This window comes from Mesoplodon densirostris, chromosome 17 (assembly GCF_025265405.1).
Source record: "Mesoplodon densirostris isolate mMesDen1 chromosome 17, mMesDen1 primary haplotype, whole genome shotgun sequence".
In the NCBI taxonomy this organism is placed as follows: domain Eukaryota; kingdom Metazoa; phylum Chordata; class Mammalia; order Artiodactyla; family Ziphiidae; genus Mesoplodon; species Mesoplodon densirostris.
The window spans coordinates 49,370,727-49,388,627 of NC_082677.1; the positions used below are offsets into that span (position 1 = coordinate 49,370,727).

The 17,901-nt window shown below is 37.6% G+C and overlaps 1 long non-coding RNA gene across 2 annotated transcripts in view; it reads left to right on the forward strand.

Moving 5' to 3' along the window:
* The first annotated feature begins 370 nt into the window (after positions 1–370).
* LOC132477672 (uncharacterized) overlaps positions 371–17,901 on the forward strand; it is a 40,187-nt gene continuing 22,656 nt past the window's right edge. For both annotated transcript variants that reach the window (XR_009530306.1, XR_009530307.1), the window contains exons 1-3: positions 371–553; positions 4,597–4,706; positions 6,256–6,297. This is a non-coding gene — a long non-coding RNA (uncharacterized LOC132477672). The remainder of the gene's footprint in view (positions 554–4,596; positions 4,707–6,255; positions 6,298–17,901) is intronic.

Here is a 17,901-nt window from a genome sequence, read left to right on the forward strand (position 1 = left end):
GCTTTCCTTTAAATTGTAAACAACTTTTCAGATGATGTACTTGAAATTTATGGCCATGATCTATTTGCTCATCTAAAAAAGTACAATGAGGCATTTTCCTTATATTTCAAGACTCTTTGGGTAGTCTTAATTGTGTCTGTTATACTGCTAGGCAATCCTGAGAACATCTCAGTCAGAGGAAGGGGATTAAAAAGCACATTAGTATGGATGTATGTTTATTTGATCTCATCATCGACATTAGTTATTACCTCCATATGTATGATTGGAATACATAATCTCAAGTTTCATTAAGTCTTATTCTTTTAGACCCAGCAGGCTCTTGTATCAGCTAATTAACACAAATTAACATGGTTTTCGTTTTTAGAATACCAACAGATTGTCAAAACACAACAATGTTTATGTTTGCTCAATTGGGAAAGACACAGCATGAACAGCATCTTCTGCTTCATGAGAAGGAGTGGGCTCTATCTGATCATGTCTCTGCATTTATAGAGTTGACTAAAGATCAAGAGGAGAGTTCCAATCAAAATATCTCTGAATAGAGAATATCGTTGTGAGTACACATCCAACTCCCTGTAGAATCTCCAAGATCCTCTCCAAGATGGTGGCTCAGCATCCCGTCTCAGCTGAGGGATGATTTGGTCAAAGAACACTGATCATGTAGCTACTCTTAGCAGTGTGCTGGTGGCTTAACACAATTGATGGGAAAGTGTGCCTACTCTTTCAGAAGTTAACTCTGAAAGTACAGACAACAAGCTACAGTATTGTTATATAAGGTAGAAGATGATAAATACCAGAAAAGGGTAGAGATTGATTTCTATTGCAGGCCAGGAAAGGGCCAGAAGGACTGAAGGTTACTTCTAGCTGGAGAGGATTTAGCGACAGTGTGATGTGAGAGAAGCCATTGAGTTGAGCCTTGAGAATTAGGAGGATTTGAATAGGCAACGATGGAGAAAAGTGTCCCCTAGCACCTGAGAAAACGTATGATATGAGGAGCTCCAGAACTCTCTAGCACAATGCTCATTTATTCACCATAAATTGCATGTCATTTGTGCTGACCTAACTCTGCTTAAGACATCTCTTGCCATAGATTAGCCCCGACTTGGTAGTAGCAGCAGAGACCAAGGGGAATTCTTCATTAATGCAGTCTGATGCTTCGAACTGCTTTGCTGATAAATGCTGGAAAGAAGCAGAGTAATGAAGGCTCTACAGTATCACAGAAGCTCAGCCAAGAATACAACTCAGTGTAACATCCAGTTTTGGAGGAAATTTTTGAAAATCTGCGATTAAGTAGGGAAGTTGACCACAACTAAAGTTCTGCCTTTCAGGTGCTGGCAGAAAGCAAATAATGATTGAACTAGTCAGATAGAGACAACAGGTCCTCTGAAGGATTACTCTGTGACAGTTGGGGTAAAAAAAAGCCAGTTTTCTTCAATTGTAACTGATGTATATAAGGGAGATGTCACAGGAATAGCTCATACATGAAACAAAATTGACATGTTCAGGGAGCCTAGTTTCCAAAGACTTGACTTTGAACACCAGAAGAAACAGAAATAGTCTCTGAGGGGGTAATAAATTGAAAGTGAATCCAGATTTTTGCTCCTCCTTTCATCTTGTTTGAAATTCAATATACCCTCTTACTAGATCTGTTTGTGTTTTTACCTTTTTATTAAACCAAATTTCTTTGTAAATATATTCCGAGTGCACTTTCACATATATGCAAAACTTTACATGCATTTGTAGATGTAATTATGGCACATCTGCTTTTTCAAATGCAGTCTTTTATTTATTTTTTTTCTTTTTATGTTGGCTTCATCACCACCTGGTCTCCCTTCCACCCATATAATCCTTTACTTAAAGTAATCTTTGTGGGCACCTAGGATGTGTTGTTGCATATTTTCTGCAAGCTCATTAGTCATAATTTGCATATACAAGCACAGTTGTATAGGGAGTTTTGCATTGGTTTGTTGTATACAAAAAACCAGCATCATATTAATCATACTTCTTGATCTTGTTTTTCCACTCACCATTTTTTTGTGGAAGTCACTCCAAGTCAAAAGGTTGACTTCTCATCCATTCTTTTTAGTGACTGCATTATGTTTCATGGTGTGGATATATAATTCAAGGTTATCATATTTTTATTGTCGGGGGAGATAGCTTTTAAATGCCATCAAAATAATTACATTTTAAAACACCTCCAAAATTATTTTTAATTTTTAAAGGCCACTAAAATAATCATGATTCAATTGCCAACAAGACAGACTTATACAAGCATGTTTTTATGTACTGCTCATGTATTGATTTCATGTATTTTTAGTATTGATCAGCTATCAATACTAAGAAGCTAATTAGACTTGGGCACATTACAGGGAGAAACTGGAGGCTTCTATTGCTCATACTGTACCTCCTCCCTGCCCCCCAGAAGTAAATAAAAACTTCAGCTTCACCATCTGGGCAGGGGAACTGGCAGGTAAATACCCACATTTAAATTATCATTCCAAATGCAACTAGTTTGGGCCGGTTTCCATTGCACACTCATTCAATAACAAAGTTCTGCCAACTTGGGATTACTCTTATATGCCTCCAGTCTGCTTCTGTCAACGTTCTGTTTCCTTCATCCCTCCTTCCGTATTATCCCAAGTTCAAAACACTTTCTTGCTCTCTTCTCCTATGCTTTTCATACCTAAATGGCTCGGTCATTTTTCCTTGGCGAACTAATCCTCTTTCTTTGTACCATGCTTCCCGAATGTTCCCTAGGCTTTCCCCTCAGTAGGATCTCTGGTTCCTACTCCTCACCACAGGCTCCACCACAAAAATCCCTTTCCTGATTGTTAAGCAGTGATTAAGTTTGAATTGTTGGAATAGCTGTTGACTTTCTTTCCTCTTCCATGGGTTTACCAAAGCCCTGAGGGCACTCTGCCTTGTCTTACTCATCTTTGTGGGCCCAGAACCCTGTAGCACAGTTCATGGGGACTTCTATGCAGCAAACGCTCAGGAGATGTTTGTTGGGCTGACTTTGTTGCGTTGAGAATCGTGGCACCGCCGTTTTGGCTCACAAAGTCCGTCCCTTGTCCCTTGTGGGTTCCACACATACTTTAGTCACCAGCTCCCTGTGAAACATCTCCTACCTTTGTTTCCTCCTTCCCCTCTCCTTCTTCCCCTCCCTTCGCTCCTTTTTATTCCTCTCCTGTGCTGTTGTACACAGGTTCTCTGAGTAGCAGTCCTGCTTCCTCTATCTCTTCAACCATGTGTATTTAACAGAAACTGTCCAGATCTTAGCTCTGGCTTTGTCACTTCCCTGGTCAAAAAACCTTCAGTGCTTTCAGCCCATTGGATAAAACCTAACTTCACAGCCTGGCTTTCAAATGTCCCCCATGTGCTGGTAGCAAGTGTATATCCAGGCTTAACTATACCACCCTACACTCTCTTGTCATATACTGGATATTGTGTATTTTCACGTTCTGTATTTGCAGATTTTAGCTGTAATGCGTGCCTTCTTTCTTTTTTTTTTTTTTTTTGGCACCTAAATATAGACTCATCTCTGTTGTTGATAACTTAGCCATTCTGGAGATCTTGAAGATCACTGTCAGATCCCACAAGACCTGCTTTGATTTCTTACACCCAGATGTCACTCTCTTTCCACTAAGTCCATTGTTTTTTGTTTATGCCACTCTTCTGGTTCCTTTATTTTATATATATATATGATTATATTTTTATTACATTAAATATGACATCATATAAATTATTTACTATATATAATTATATATACTACATATATTTTATATATAATCATTTATATATAAATATATATATACATACCCAGATACACGTACAGATGTAATATATTTGTTGTTCCTTTTAGTATATGTATATTTGATTAGTAGATTGTAACCCTTTTAGAGACCATGCTTTATTGATCTTTGTTTCTTGCATTACATGCTTCAAATAGGCTTCTTGAACATAATAAAATTTTTAAAGAACAATTTAACTATTTCTTACAAAATCCCCAGTAACTTTGGGCCAGTTTTAACAACATTTAATGGGAGAAAACTAAAGCCAGATCTTCATGACTAAAAGTCTGGTATCAGAAAATGTTTTGTTCTAAGAACTTTCTAAGTTTAAACAAGAAGTCATCTTTACCTGCATATTTTAAGTAATACTCATTACTTAAAATAGTATCAAATGGTATTTGATACTATTTTAAGTAATCAATATCAAATAGTATTTCAGGATATCAAATAGTATTTCAGTGAGTTATTCCCTATTAACCAATATCTTGGGGCAATAATGAGCGGGAATATTTTTGGCATATTCCCAGTTTTCTAAGATGTGCTAATCCATATGCACCTCCATTGTTGAAAGATGAGATGTGATATTTACATTCATAAGGCATGTAAATGCCAGACCAAGGCATTTTTCTCCATTTAAAAAAAAACTTGTTCCTTCTCAAGTTTAAGTAAAAAACTAGCTGCATCCTGACCTAAGTAAAAACATGTGCCGTATAATTCTTTGTTATGTACAATTATTGCTTTCTTAGGATAATTTTTTTAAAAGAAAACAATTCACTCAAATAAATGAATTTTTCATTTCCTCCAGATTCATTTGTTATAAGCAAGAAATTTGCCAGCCAAAATGAATCAAAGGACAGGAGGAGTCTCTCACGATTACAGGATTGGAGAAGGATTTTTACATTGTAACAGTAACAGGTATATGTATATGTATATATACATGTATATATAATCAATTTTTTCATCAACATTTATTACATAAAGTTGTACTAACAGATACCTTTTCTGTTTCTGTATATTAATTTCTTTGCTCACTTCAGGTGGTGTCTTTGAAAAATAAAACAAAACCAAAATAAATAAAAAACAAGGAACTCTACTAATTGATCTACTATTGTTCTCCTAAATTCCTGATGTGTCTGGATCTGAGCCAAAGTCAACATGGGCATCATTTCACAGAGAATATGCTGAGATGTGATTTTGAAAACTCTGAAGTCCTAAGGCTTTCGCTCTTATTCTTACAAGGAAAACTTTGGCAATTATTGAGAATCTCATAGATGCTAGAACAAGAAGTAGGATTGAATCTTGACTGATGACTCTTTCCTAAACCTTAAAATACAAGTCAGGGTGTGAATTAGCTCCCGTCATAGGAAAAATGACTCAAACACGACCTGTGTATTTAAAAGGGCCCAAGAAAAGGAGATAATGCAAATTACTTAGATAGTTATATTCTTTAAAATTGATTAAAGGGTTTTAGAAAGAGGTTTATTTTCTTTGGTTGAGGGACTAGAATTTAACCTGGCACAGGGTTTCTCCTGGATCAGAAAGCAAAGACCTTTTCTTTCTTCTCATTCATTGCTTAGTACGATTCATTTTGTCTTTCATGGCCATCTGCCTTATTTTGACCACAATACAAACAAGTACGCAATCAAACAAACATGAACGCAAAACCCCAAGAACATCTTGTACATGAAAAGATCAGCATAATTTACTATAGCGTTACTAAACTTATGAAATATGACTATCATGTAAATATGCTAGTATCCCATCATCAGAAAATGTATTTCCAGGCTAAAAACCTGAATTCAAGTACGACTACAGAACAAGATTAAAATTGATATCAAACACACAGAAACAGTCATTACATATTTAAGTCACATTTAATCACACGTTTCAGAATATATTTTTCTGCAGAACTAGGTTTAGTGAGAGTAGCCTTGATTTTTTTTTTTTTCTTTTTTTTTTGCGGTACGCGGGCCTCTCTCTGTTGTGGCCTCTCCCGTTGCGGAGTACAGGCTCCGGACGCGCAGGCTCAGTGGCCATGGCTCACAGGCCCAGCCGCTCCGCGGCATGTGGGATCTTCCCAGACCGGGGCACGAACCCGTGTCTCCTGCATCGGCAGGCGGACTCTCAACCACTGTGCCACCAGGGAAGCCCAGTAGCCTTGATTTTTTAATTGCTTTTGTTCACATACTCCTGGAAAATTATTGCAGTGATGAGTTATGTCAATATCTAAAATTCTGGAATATTTTTGATCAATGTGTATTTTCATTGGTGATATATTTAGGGACCTCACCATGCATAATCTTCCTGGGTATGTTTCTGCAGACTCTGAATTAGGAAATGGCTGGAGCCTGGAGATAAGGGTTTAGGCTTGGCTCTGTCCTTAGTGGTCGTACGACTTCAGGTCTTACGTTGCTCCTCTGCATATGTGAACATCTATCAATCTGTTCATTCTCTTTTTTCCTAGGAATGTACATGGAAAACAGCTCAACCTGGATGTGACCCTCAGGTAATTTCTGATGTCCTTCTCTCCTCCTAACTTTATGAGTGAACATATCACACCTTTCATGTGTTGCTTAGCAGGGACTTTCCAGACCCCACTTGTGGCTTAAACTCCATTCTCTTGATCTTAGAAAGGCTGAGAACCATGATATTGCCTTGATGATCTTTCCTGAGGGGGGGTTTACAGTTGGTGACAGATTTTTATCCTCAGACAGACACAGTCCTATATGAAAAGGTTTAACCAAGGTGTGAATGGACTTGGTTCCAGGTCAGAGTAGTTCTACACTGCATGGACCCTGGAGGATGGGAGCAAATCAATGATCAGACAGCCCCACTAGCTGGAAATTAGGCTCTTAAGGTAGGTGTTAGTATGAGACAACATTTCCCCAAATCTGTGACATTGAGAATGTTTATGATGTGACTCCTCCCACCCCTCCTTCCACTGCTCAATACATAATTATTTATGAGGGATCTTTATTTAAATTTGATTTTTGCTACCTTTGGCTACCAGGCTTGTAAGTAATGGGAGTTTGTATTTTCCTACTGCTACACAACTGGATAGTACTTCAAATTATTAGAAGTGTGACTCCTGAAAAACTAGTCTGAGTCTCATGTACTCTTTGCTATTTTGATTTTGGAAAATCTCTAGATTACAAGGGAACATTTTTTTTAAAGTTTATATCAAATCTAATTTTCTCGAGACAATCCACAAATTAGTGTCTGTTCCAAATTTTACCTCATAAAGACATACTAATGAATAAAACAACTCCTAAATACAAATCACACTCCCTCTGGCTAATAAACTATAATCACCTCTGTCTAGAAACAGGGGTTCTTTATTTTCCCTCTGACCTTGGGCTGCTTCTGCTTCTCTGGCCATTTTGCTGTTTCCAACCCTCTCTCTCAATGTCAGCTTATCCTTAGGTGCTAATTAAAATGGCAGGTGTTCAATTGATCATTAGCACGTTTCAGCTACTGCTCTGAGCGCAGAAGTCCCTCAAGTGATTCTTTGTTCCTCCCAGTATAATCCCTCTTTCTCCATACATTTTCCCTGCTTCTTTTCCCCAGTAGGTCTAACTGCTTCTTAAAGAGAAAGCAGATAACCTAGCATGCTGTCCCAGCTGTTCCTCATTTATTTCTCAGGCTTGTTCCCTCTGAGTAAAACAATACAACCATATTTTTTTCTTTTAGGGATGGGCCAGCTGTTTATTTATTTTAAGCATTTCAGAAAAAGAAAACAAAACAAACCTCTGTTAAACAGATTTTGAACATCCTTCTTTCAAACTCTATGGTATCCAAGTAGACATATGGACACACATTTTAAAAAATTATTTATTATATTTTTTTGTGGTAAGAACACTTAACCTGAGATCTACCCTCTTAAAGCTTTGAAGTGGATAATGCAGTGTTAATATAAGCACTATGTTGTACAGCAGGTCTCTGGCTCTTGTTCATATTGTATAACTAATATTTTAAACTTGTTCAACAGAAACTCCTATTTCCCCTCCCCCCAGTCCCTGGCAACCACTATTCTACTCTCTGTTTCTGTGAGTTTGACTATTTTAGATACCCCGTATAAGTGGAACCATACAATATTTCTTCTTCTGTGTCTGGCTCATCTCACTTTGCATAACGTCTTCCAGGTTCATCCTTGCTGTTGCAAATGGCAGCGTTTTTTTCTTTTTCTTTTCTTTTCCTTTTTTATTGAAGTATAGTTGTATTCTTTTTCAGATTCTTTTCCCTTATAGGTTATTACAAATTATTGAGTATAGTTCCCTGTGCTATACAGTAGGTGCTTGTTGGTTATCTGTTTTACATATAGCAGTGTGTATATGTTAATCCCAAACTCCTAATTTATCCCTGCCCCCTTTTCCCCTTTGGTAACCATAAGTTAGTTTTCTGTCTGTTGGTCTATTTCTGTTTTGTAAATAAGTTCATTTATATCTTTTTTTTCAGACTCCACATATAAGCGATATCATGTGATATTTGTCTTTCTCTGTCATACTTCACTGATTATGATAATCTCTAGGTCCATCCGTGTTGCTGCAAATGGCATTTTTTTCATTCTTTTTTATGGCTGAGTAGTATTCCATTGCATATATATACCACATCCTCTTTATTCATTCATCTGTCAATGGACTTTGAGGTGGCTTCCATCTCTTGGCAGTTGTAAATAATGTTTCAGTGAACATTGGGGTGCATGTACAAGGGAATCCCCATAAGGTTATCAGCTGGTTTTTCAACAGAAACTTCTTCTTTTTAAAGGCAGAATACTATTATATGTATGTACATAACACATTTTCTATATTCACTCATCCTTTGGCGGACACTTAGGTTGTTTCCACACCTTGACTATTGTGAAGAATGCTACAATGAACACGGGGGTGCAGGTATTTCTTTGAGATCCCAGTTTCAATTCTTTTGGATACCTACCCAGGAGTAGATCGTATGGTAGTTCTATTTTCATTTTTTTGTGGAACCTCCATACTGTTTTCTCTCTGGCTCCCACTGCCCCACTGGATGTTGCTGTACTATTTCCCACCTGCACTGTGTTAGGAGAAGTTGGAGAGAGGATATTACTGTTTCCAGTATAGGCAGAGCCAGTGTTTTTAAGGATTGTCTTGTCCCTGAAGGAGCCAGGTGAATGGAGAGGAAACTGAAGGTCAGTAGATGGCTAAGGCATCCAATGTTTAGCAACTCCTGAACTTTAAATGACAAACGAATTTGCCACATTTGAATGGTACTTATGGTTTGAATCAGACCTCTTAATTTCTCTCCGGGCTGTGTTTCTCAAACTTGTCTACACCTCAGAGTCACCTGAGGGTTTTTCAAAACTACTGATGCCCGTGTTTCATCTGCAAAGGCTATGACTTAGACAGGGCTGTGGTCTGGGCTTTGGAATTCTTAAAGGTCCCCAGGAGAATCAATCATGAAGCAAATGTTGAAAATCAGCATTTTATCTCAGTTTACCCTGCTGCCTATGTGGAACAGGAACCAGAAGCAAGAATAAGGCTTTACAACTACTGCCCAGGAGAATTTCACTTTGTACCTGGGCCCTCGAGATAAAAGAGAGACTTCAGCCTCAGATGCAGTGATTCTGATCTTTATTTAAATGTATCCAGTGGTTGCTTGGGTCCCACCAGTCAATTTAGGGACCTCTCCTCCTGAGGAGAGGAGCTAGGAACAGCCCCAAAGTGCTTCTCCAACACCCACCCTGAATAGGGCAAGTGCAAGATCCCCTAGGGGCCAAGGCAGAAACTTGGGGAAAATAGAGAAAGAAAGAGCACCCTCCTCCCAATTAGTCCCACTTCATTTGTCACATTTATTCATGAATCAAGCATATGTATGAAGTCCTGTACATTTGAGTCCCATGGATTAAATATCCCATAGGCTCTTTGCAGAGTGAGAACATGCTAAATATATTTCTACAAGATGGATTCTTTGGGTTTTATTTCTGAACACACAAGGTATTTGGGATAACCTGGAGTAAGCAAGAAGTTATTGAATAAACCAATTGTGGTATCTTTATGCAATAAAAATTACTTAAAAATAAAAAGAATTGAACTATTTATATACATAATAATGTACATGAGTCTCAAAATGATTACGATGAGTTTAAGTAGTGACACCCAAAAGAATACATATTATGTGATTCCAATCATAGGAGATGCACATTTAGTCTATCATTATAGAAGAGATCAGTGGATGCCTGGACATGACAAAGAGAAGACAACAGGAAGGAAAGGAAAGGGAAGAATTAAAAAAGGACATGAGAAAAATTTAGGGTAATGGATAGTATCATTATTTTGATTATGGTTAAGATTTGATATATATCAAAACTTATCAAATTATACACTTTACATAAGTGCAGTTTAATGTATGTCAATACAATACCTCAATAAACCCATTTTAAAGCATCCAGAATACAGAAGAAAAAGAAAGATGGTGCCAAAAGTGAAATGATATTTAGATGTATAACTAGTATTTTCATATAAAAGCAGAGAAAGTGGAACAGAAAGTATATTCAAATACACTTTAGGAAAAAAATATCTTTTCCGAATTATAAACCATGCAAAGCTTTTAATCAAAAAGTCTCACTATTAACTCTGCAAAGTTGATAAAAATCACGTAGTATTAAAGGAAATGTTAGTGATAATATGCAAAAAGAGTAAATATAAAAAGATATATTTTGGGGCTTCCCTGGTGGCGCAGTGGTTGAGAGTCCGCCTGCCAATGCAGGGGACATGGGTTCGTGCCCCGGTCCGGGAAGATCCCACGTGCTGCGGAGCAGCTGGGCCCATGAGCCATGGCCACTGAGCCTGCACGTCTGGAGCCTGTGCTCCGCAATGGGAGAGGCCACAGCAGTGAGAGGCCCGCGTACCGCAAAAAAAAAAAAAAAAAAAAAGAATGTACAATAGCGATGTGTTCCTCAGAATACACAGAAGACTTTCAGTTCAACCCCTCTCACTAAAAAGAATCCTTCACACAACCTCCCTTACTTAGTTATTATAAAGAGAGGCAGGAAGGAATAGAGTCAAGATGAGAAAAACTTGAAGTGTATCCTCCTCAATCCAGGATCACTTGTTCCCCAGTCTTCCCCAGGCTGATGGACGAGAAAGCAAAAAGGCAACTGCAAACAGGGGGACAATGCAGAGCTGGTCTTCTCCGTTCTCTCACTGGCTGTTCCACCAGGGTATTAGCAAGGAGAGGGAGGTGGTGGAGGGGGCCGTCTCTGCCGATAAGTATATACCAGTTGTATTTAGCCAAGTAACATCTACCATATTATCACACTCACCCTCTCGCAAACTTCAAGGTAAGCTCTTTAATTTTGCCTTGAAATAAAGTATCAATAATGTACATAAATGATGAGGATTATCCAAAATTACTAGAAATCTTTAAAAAATGGTTTTAATAAAAAATGGGAAAGGAAGAAGAATGCAAAAAGTATGTAGAACCATTTTGATTTCAAAAGAAGATCTTGAATTTTTTGACTTACCATACAAGTTGGGAGGAGTGAAAGGATTTATGTGGCATCACACAATGTCAGGATGAAAGTGAACTTAGGTAGGAACCCAGAGACAAAGAGAAAGAGGACTTTCAAGGGACCTCTAACGGCATCTATAAGAAGGTGGGAGGTGAATAGGAGAGTAAGGGGCTGAAAGAATAAAAGGTTGTCTTTAGAAAAATTGGGTGTTAGAGTTCAAGATTTTAAAGATGGAGAGATTTGCGAGCATCCATTTATCCACAGAGTGGTGATAAGAATGGATTGCTTCAAAAGAAAGATAATGCTGATATTTGTATTAACATTGTTCAGGGCACTATTCTAAGTTATTCACGTACATTTACTCATTTAATCCTTCCAACAACCCTTCAAAGTAAATATTATTATTTTCTCCTTATGCATTAGAAAATAGAGCAGTTAAGAAGCTTGTCCAAGATCATATGGCTGGTAATAATAACTCTTGGATGGGAACCCATCTTGTCTAGCTCCAAAGTTCAGCTCTTAATCACCACACTACACAGCTTCTTTTATAGTAGGTAAGTATAACTGAAACTCAGGATAAAGATAAAGATAGTTACCATTTATTGAGCACCTACTATATGTATAAATACATATATACATGACAAATTATATATATATGTATATAATGTCTAATCCTCACAAAGTCCTGCTGAGGCTCAAACAAAACAAAACAAAACAACAATCGAACAAAATACACATCTAGTAAGCAGCAGAGTTGGTATTGAAAAATCTGTTCTGACTGTTCTATGTCCACCATACAAATGCAAAAGGATGATCTTTTGTAGTACAAAGTCCTCTGGAAAGTATGATTATCACTTAATATTATCCACCTCTTTAATCAGAATAGAACTTAAAAAAAATTGTAGTAAGGAACACCTACTGATAATTTTGAAATAAAAGGTAGGAATGGGTTGATTAGGAGAATGTTCCATAACAAGAAGGAACATGAACACATATAGGTCAATAGGAAGAAGAAATTCTAAAAAATTCAAAAGGTTCGTGATAGGACAACCAAGATAGGTTTGCATACTTGGCTGTTTTTTTCCTAGAATTTGTGAAAGTCAATTTCTGAATTGATAATATTCTTCCTGAGAATATCAGAACAATTTGGAAAGATGAAAACCTCAACTTTCTCCAAATCAACTTAGTCCCTCAGTCTAGTCAGATTTCTTTAGTCCAGCACAATCTTGCCATACTCAGTTCTACCCCCTCTTTTGAGAAGGAGCCATGAAGAAAAAAATTTTAAACGAGAAGTTGATGTATCTTTATTCTACTTTATATTCACCCTTTCTCTCTGATATTATGGTCATAGAATTTATGCTCTCTTTAAAAGTTGATGTTTTGCTGTACTAAGCAAGAACTTATGACTTATTATACATAATATTATATATATATAATTATTTTATAAGCAAGCACTTATTTTACTGGGTTGTGTATCATGGGAAATTTAAAGGCTCTGCCCTTGAAACAATTACAAACTGTTGAGAGAAAGCAGGATGTGTGCATGAATTTTTCCAGGGGAAAATTCAGAGACAAATTATGTATAGTCTGGCTGCCGCAACCTCCTGACCAACTTGTCCAATTAAAAAACCCATTTCCTTATACTGAAGAGCACTTTTTACGAATTCATTTCTTTTAGGATACAAGAACATCTAATCTTTAAAAATCTCTAGCTAAATTTATGATTTTGGCACTTAAATAGTAATCTCATATTGCAGCTCTACCAATAATGATGCTTTCCAACATTTCAAAATAGATGATCTCTTTCTGGTTCCAATCTATCTTCAGTTTGGCCTTTATTCTGCTGCAGAAACCAAGCCCAGTCTACTTATTTGCAACTGAAATTTCCAGACATTGGGGCCATATCTCAAATACCCCGCAGCTTTGTCTCTATCAAAATCCTACCCTTCTTTTATTGTCCAAATGCCAAACCCTCCATTTACCCTTCTCTGCTTACACTGTGTGGAAGGGATCACTTTCCTAAATATCAGCCATTTACTTATTTTTTCAAATAACATTTATTAAGTTATGTCACACATTATATTAGAGATAAACACAAATTGCTAAGGGAGCTCTCAGAATTGTTATCCTTAGGGGCTTAATGTAGGATAAAGCAGAAAGTGGATGAAGATACGGCTAGAAAGGTAGAACTAAAAAATATCATAAAGGGTCTTGTATTCCTTGGTAAGGAATTTAGATTTTTATCTTGTATAATGCTTCTGTAAGATTTTATGTTTTCAAAGGGGACTCTACTGTCGTATGTTGAAATCATGGAGGCATATGCCTTATTTTCTTTTTTGAATGTAAAGTCCTTAAGGACAGGGACTGTGTTTCATTCATCATTAGATGCTCTACATCACTTTCAGTGCATACTTAGGTCATCCATGTTGTACAATGGAACTCTAGATCAGGGGTCCCCAACCCCCGGGCCACGGACCGGTAGCGGTCGGCGGCCTGTTAGGAGCCGGGCCGCACAGCAGGAGGTGAATGGCAGCAATGCTAGTGAAGCTTCATCTGCCGCTCCCCATCGCTCGCGTTACCACCTGAACCATTTTGCTCACATTACCGCCCGAACCATCTCCCATCGCCCCCCAACCCCGTCCGTGGAAAAATTGTCCTCCACGAAACTGGTCCCTGGTGCCAAAAAGATTGGGGACCACTGCTCTAGATCATATGTTGAAATCCAAAGAGACAGCAAAGCTCTCCCTTGAGAATCTTCCTGAAGCTTAGGAGAGCTAATGGGATCAACTGGTTAAGTAAACAATTTAAATTAATACATCCAAGTGAATTCATATGATTCTATGTGAATTTTGCTTAATGTCAAACCAAGCAAGTCCAGAAAATACGATTGTTCAAGTTCCCTTAGCCATGTGAACTCGCCCACGTTGCACATGTATAAGGTTTTCAACACTAATTAGTGTACTAAAAAGAGCCTCTAATATGATAGAGTGTATTCACCCTAATGTTGTGTTGCCATGATAACTTGCCTTTTATATTTTCATAAATGTAATTTTTTTCACAGAAGCGTTTACAGAAAGTTCAAGTATTATTTTTCGTAATACCCCTTGCATATGGAGAGGGTATTTCTGAATTGTCATGTAAAACAGAATGTCACTTGTCTTCTAGTCACATTATCTAGAAGAGGAATAAGAGGACTGATACTTTCTTTGTGTTTGGAAAGTAAGGAGTTAAGGAGAGCTTATTATAAGAAGGTGAAAATCACTGTCCCAATCTGTGCCTGGGACACATGTCTAAGCCTGAAAGAGTGAGAATGGGTGATCTCCAGTCCTGATGGGAGGAAGAACACTGGAGAAAAAAATGATTGAACACCCTCGGTTCCTTCTGCACAGGGTTAGACACTTAGGCTGGGTCAGCCATTCTCCAAGCATTTGAATATCAGCCAATTAAATTGGCTCATAATTATAGAGAAGTCCTTTAACTGAACATTTCTGCTTGGGAAGGGATAAAAGATGAATTCTGGCAATGACCTGAGGATCCAGTCCTATGATTAAAGGTTTAGTCTATGATTTCCTTGAGATACAGGAGTTTGGCTTCAGACTACTTCAGCTGGGTGTATCTGCATTGTTCAAGACGAAGTATTTTTCAAAAGGGTGTAAAACTAAAAGAAGCCACCAGGATAATAATTCCACACTTTTTAATAATGGATTACTGTGATCAATACAAGGAAGTTCAAGTTTAAAATAAATGCTGCACCTGAACCCAATTAGAAGAGAGCCATCATTATTTTCTTGCTGTTTGAATCCAGTTTTTTAAAAGCACAGAGGGGTTATTTAAATGGCAATAAATGCATTGTAGAGTCTTTTTTCCCTAACTACAAAGCAATCTGTTGTGTTGGAAGTTAGACTAGCAAAACAATTGAGATGCTGACAAAGCAGCAGGGAAAATAAGTGGTGTTAGGAGCAGAATATCTAAATCAATATTATGCTTTGTCTAATTAATATAGACTTTGCTATCGCCAGGTAGGATTTATTAGTGCCAAAAGCAAAGTAATTCCATCACTCAAGCTTGTAAATAAAGGTAAATTAAGAACAGGTGAGCCTTGATAGTTATATACATATTTCTGTGCATTTGCCAAGTCTTGGAAAAGTCAACAGTATGATGACATTAAATATTTTAAAGAGTAATGCCAATGTGATGAGGCATTAAAACAATGCTGTCCTTGGAAGCTGATTGTCAAAACTGGGCTTATTTTCTAGTATTCATGTGAATTAGGATGAGGGCATTCCTAGCACTGAACTGGAAATGACCTGACCAAACCTTGCAAATGGACCATGATTATCTGCCAGAGATTATGAGGACCAGTGAGGTGGAACAGGGCCAGGTTCAGACCCTGGGGAGGGGCAGGGGCAGGGGCAGGGGCAGTGTGAGGTTCTCAGGCAAAGGGGGAGAATCCGTGGAAAGTCAGAAGGAGTTTATGAGATGCTAACCAGATGGTCTCAGACAGGTATGGGTCAGATTATTGGTCTAGAGACTAGACCTTTTTTGGAGGGTCGATGGATCATTTTCAACAGTAACTATGACTCATTTGTTTAAAATATAGTTTTAAACTTTGGCAATTACTGCTCCCATTAGTTTTTCTTGTTGCTGTCTTTTAACACACATCAAACAGTATTGTGTCCCTTAAGATGGGAACCATCCTAGTTTAGGTGCTATTTTAAAAACTTTGCTTACCTAGTTAGGGCACCAAGATAATTGCTTGATGTCGCTGGGTCAGGCTCACCCAGTTAATGTGACTCTTTAACTGAATCTATACGGAGTTCTTTTCACCTTAGATTTCATAAAGACATATATTAAAAGAATTTAGTTAAAGGAACACAATATGTAATATTTATTTATTTATTTGCTTATTTGTTTATATTTATATATTCTAATCCCCAAGAACCTTGAGCTTTTACCAGCTAATTTAAAATAATATCCACAGGTAACCACAGTGTAGTAGGTACCTCTGGTCAGGAAGCTAGGACAATAACTAGACCCTTAGAGGATCTGACTCTTCCTATCACAAAAGCCCTTTCCTCTAAAGTCATGATAGCTGCCTGATTAGGGCAAGGTTTTGATGTTTACCAGTTTAATGCCTATTCTGTGCCCTTCCCCCTCTCCACTCCCTAAAAGAGTGCCTGTTTGCTGTGTTTGGACTGTTAATGAGATATTGATTAGTAAAATTAATTAGCAAGCAAGAACCTTAATTGCATTTTAACTAGTTAATCAAAGACGATGCTCACTTAATATATATATCTTACTCTGGATAAGAATACATATGCATTTGAGTATCTAGCTATTTATCATCTATCTATCTACCTATCTACCTGTCTATCTATCATCTATATCTATCAATTTGGCATAGCTATATGCTCATAATCAAATATTTTCTGTAGCTAAAAAATTCATCAAAAAATATATAAATAAGATATAAATAATGTCATTTATTTTATTAAAACTATTTTTAGATAACAGTACCAGATGGGTAATAAGACTTTTTCAAGCAATATACTGTGAAATCTTGCTACAGGCACACGTGTTGAATCACATGTTGATATCTGCAAACGTGATATGGATAAATTATAGGCTCTAGAAAATGGGACACAGTTTTTTCCATGCATAGCCTTGTTCTTATAGCCTTTCCTTTGTCACATTCAACTTTTCCTTTCCATTATTTGCTCAACCTTAGTTTTCAATATTTTCTTTGCTCAGGGCTGTCCCTACATAGAAATGTAAATTCAACTCTTTTCTTCAGCCCCTGTTTTCCTCCATCCTTAACTCAGATAAGCTCATCTGGCGACCCTAGCTCTCAGGCTGCCTTCCCTCTTGGGATCCACCCAAGCTTTGCATCCTCCAGCACAGGCCAATGTCTGAGACACTCACTGACCTTTTAAAAGTCACCCATGCTAAATCCTATTCCCGCAGGGATCCCAATTTCTAGCAATCTGTGAGAACCTCTTTAATAGAAGCCTACAGAGGGTGCTTTCAATAAAAAAAGCGAGCACATGGTGAGAAGTGTAAATGTCGCCAGAAATGTATGTATCTCATAAATGCATACAAGTGGCTACATTTTCCAAATGACTACCTACCTCCTGGATGCCCTTTCTTCTCATCCTTACAAAAATTGCTGTTCCTGTTTAAAGAATATTCATAAAAATACACATAAACTTTAAAAAAATAATAAACACACTGTTTCATTAGTGGCTATAGAGTTCATGTCTCATTCTGTATTTCACAAACCCTCTCGGATCTCAGTACCTGCCATGTGCTGAATGAAAAGCGGAGTGAGGGAGTTAGTTACAGGAATGAAGTGCTGGACGAGGAATGATTCCACATGACATTGTACTTTGTGCACTTTCAGGCTGCTGTGCAGAGCACATCAGGACTCAGCATGGTTCCTATTGAAGTGCCATATCTTCATGAGTTTTGGCATGGTTTTTAGCCAGGCAAGGAAGAACCAGTGATGTGGTGTGCCATCATGACCTCTGGGAGAGCTAAACCAAGTAATACCAGGCTGTGCCCAGACATGCTTATCATGACTTGCTTTCCTGCCAACAGTATTGTCATTTGAATATCTAATTAATGGTT